At 41.2% G+C, this 3556-nt stretch overlaps 1 long non-coding RNA gene across 1 annotated transcript; it reads right to left on the minus strand.

Moving 5' to 3' along the window:
- Positions 1–285: 285 nt before the first annotated feature.
- LOC140212883 (uncharacterized) lies at positions 286–3218 on the minus strand. Its single transcript, XR_011889859.1, has 2 exons — positions 3136–3218; positions 286–476 (listed from the first exon to the last, which is right to left on the minus strand). It is a non-coding gene; the product is annotated as an uncharacterized lncRNA (long non-coding RNA).
- Positions 3219–3556: the final 338 nt, after the last annotated feature.

A 3556-nucleotide genomic window follows, 5' to 3' on the forward strand; every position in this document is an offset into this window, starting at 1 on the left:
TGACTTTCTCACGTCTTCCTAACGAATCTCTAATGAGCTTATACATTAGATTGCTGGTGCTCATATTACTCCTATAACAAAATTGGCCACCACGTGTGGTAACATTTTCTCATGTGTCCCAATGGCAGTCAGACCTTATTTAAAGAAGTTACCTGTGCGTGACTCTTTGGTGCTATATATATGCAGCCTGTATGCATGTATGTATGTCCAGCGAAGATGCAGCACTTTTGACATGTACATGGGCCCTACATATGCTGCATGTTAGACATTACTCAACGAAAGAAATTTAACAAAAACATTTATTGGGCATATCAATGCTTCCTTAAATGCTTTAGGAGGTTAAATGAAAGGAAAACACAGTATCAGTCTGGTTACGGATGTGATATCTTCCTTTCATTTAATCTCGCTACTTATCATTGAGGAGAGGCTGTTCTTGAGGTGGAGTGTCGTCATCTTGAAGTAAGTGCACGTGTACCCTACATGGTAGAAAGGACAGAAAATTAACGAAACTTGGCAATCAACCACAGAAATACACGCTGTATCACTTGCTGCAGAACGATCTGGAGATGTTATAACTAGTTCTGCGAAAAATTTATGTGGTGTCGGTTCACACAATGTTGAGGAACCACTGTGTGGCCTTTGGGTGCAGCAGTAACTACAGTAGGCAGAAATTGCTCTTGGCTGTACAAATGTGCAACATGGATCAGCTGTGGCATGTGTACATGTGAACAACTTCAGCTATATCGGTTTCCACTTGACAAAGGACAGCAGTGTCTGTAGAATGCTAGCGTGAATGAGAAAATCTCACTAATTACTTGGCATGGAAATGAGCGTAGGAGTGTTTGTGTACGGGCAACCCAATGCATCCCAGAGACATCCAAGTGCCAGTCGTTATAGAATATTTGCATCAGCTACGGTCACAGTTCTCACACATTCCAAGCCTACTATGTCATGCATGTGTTGGCCTCCTGAATGATGGCATATATGCCATTCAAGAAATATACCACACCATGTCTGGGGTTTTTTATCATTTACACCCGAGCACTGCTTTCAGAGGGAGGGCACAAGTTGAAAAACAAATGAGTAGAAGCATGATAAACAAGCATGCAATGCATAAAAATAATTTAATAAATAAGCATGGTGGTTGCTATCCCACGTCATTAGAGAGTATTCCTCTTTTCGTGCAATCATAATGAGCGTTGACTGACACACGTCCCATTTTTGGATGTGGTATTCCTCACTGATTTTGTTGTATCAATCGGTTGCCATAGGCGAACGAAACAGATAAAAAATCTAAATCCAGTGCACAGCTTGTCGTGTCAATGCATGGTCAAATGGGACGAGCACACTGGTCCTTTGAGTGAATTATGGTGCTCTCCTAGGCGCATGCTGAGGCACCGGCTAGTCAGCGTGCCCGATGTACATTGGACCAAATATGCACGCGATCAAAAGAATAGCCTACATTAACCCTGAAAGATACGAGACAAATTTTGGGTATCTTTAACTAAGCAAGCCTCCAATGCCTGGGTGCCTTTGTCAATTCACTTGTGGACTGCAATGCACATATATTTCCAGCAAAAATAAATTAGGCAGCATATGCACAACAGTCATGTTGTATGGTCTCCCTTCCGTCGCTGCGCAAATTTTGTCCAGAAAAGTTACATGAACTGATTGAATTGAAAATTGAATCGAGAAAGGCAAGGAGGCAAGCGAGGCTTGCTTGGTTAAAGGTAGCACCAAATTTGTCCAGTGCGTGTCAGAGGCACTGTACTGTATTCCTTTAACATGTGGTCAAATGTACATAGCGCAGACTGGCTGGTGCCTAAATATGTACCTATGAGATCACCATATTTCACTCAAAAGACCAGTATGCTCGTCCGACTTGGCCACACCTATCCGCAATGGGGCTTCAGGCCGGATTAGGATTGTTTATCTGTTTTCACCCATGGCTGAAAATTGGCAAGAGAAATCAGTTAGGCACACCACATAAATAAAAATAAGTGTGAGCCAGCCCCCATTATCAATGCATGGAGAGGCATCCTTTGTAGATTACAAGGAATAGAAAATTAGGCTGTGCCTATTTACTTACTTTTTTTTATGCAAACACCATTTATCATGATTTTATGCCTTTGTATTATAACTTCTGCCATCCCTCTCAAATTAACTGGTGCACAACACAAGTGCACATCCAGTGCTATTTTTGTTAGTCCTTCCAACAACTTAAACAGTCAGTTGTAAGCCAAGGTCATGTTGAATAGTCTTCCTTCCCTCGCTGCGTAAATTTTGTCCTGAAAAGTTACATGAACTGATTGGCAAATTCAAATGGACACTACAAGTTTCGCCGAGTGGACACAGCTGGTTCTAAGAAATGCACAAAAACAGTGATGGGTGTCTGGTGGCATCCTGTAGTGTGTGCAAACTGGCTGTGACATTGCTGCAGTAGACACACTCACAACTGCTACGATGCCTACCAGCATGAATAGGGACAGCTTGCAAAGAAAAGAATACGAAGAAAGTGAGAGAAAAAATATAAAGCTTACCAGAAAACACCTCACTACTTAAGTAACTGCAGCACAATGAATACTGGCCTTCCTATTTCATTTCAAGAAATTCGAGTTCATCAAATGTGTATTTGCCAGTGACAGTTATTCTGAGAACAAGAGAGACATAATTGTAAATATCAATGTTAAACAATGGTATGCACACTGCGTGCTTAGACCTTTGACATATATGGCACACTACACTTCGAATTCTTACATGGACAAGAACAGCACATGTGTGTATCATAAGCAGAAAGGAAAACAGGGAAATATATGCTACAGCATAAGAAACAGTTCCAAACAAATAAAACCAAAATGAAAAGAAACATACTGTGTAATAGGCAAAAATAAAATGGACTTGCAGCCAAGCAATTGATGCGAGAAAAATACTAAACGTCAGGACATGCGAGGTGTAGTTTTAACAGAACAAGATAACGTGTGCATAATGTCTACAAACACAAATAAGCAGCAAGTGGAATAAAGTTGCACAAATACTCAGCCTATTTAGCAAGATGCATTAAGTAATATGTCATTACACTTATCCACTAATGATACCGAGATCCTACTTTTGTGAACACGTACACTTAAAGCATACCTGACATGTCCATCCAGATTACACGCCGTGCTGCTGCAACCATGGCCACGGGTTATGTGGACACTGTTGTGGGTCACGGCTCCACCACTACAAAGAGAATTCTGTGTTAACTTATAGCTCTGGCACAATAAGACTATCACATTGTCAACACATGCAAGGAGCATGTAAAAACAGTCACGAAAACAATGCCTGCACTGGTGCAGGGTGGCAACAGAGACAAAGTCGAAGTCACTGATGAATGTCACGATAACAGGGACCCCTTCAACAAGGCAAAATTTCACACGCAGCAGCAGCAGCGCATTACATGAATGTTTGTTTACATAACGATTCTAGAGTTTCTGTCATGACTTTAAGTAGCTATCCGTTGTAATGTTTACTTACGTCAAAGTTAAGGCAACACCCCTTCAAAACAAACCTGTAC

This window comes from Dermacentor andersoni, chromosome 8 (genome assembly GCF_023375885.2).
Source record: "Dermacentor andersoni chromosome 8, qqDerAnde1_hic_scaffold, whole genome shotgun sequence".
NCBI classification, from domain to species: Eukaryota; Metazoa; Arthropoda; class Arachnida; order Ixodida; family Ixodidae; genus Dermacentor; species Dermacentor andersoni.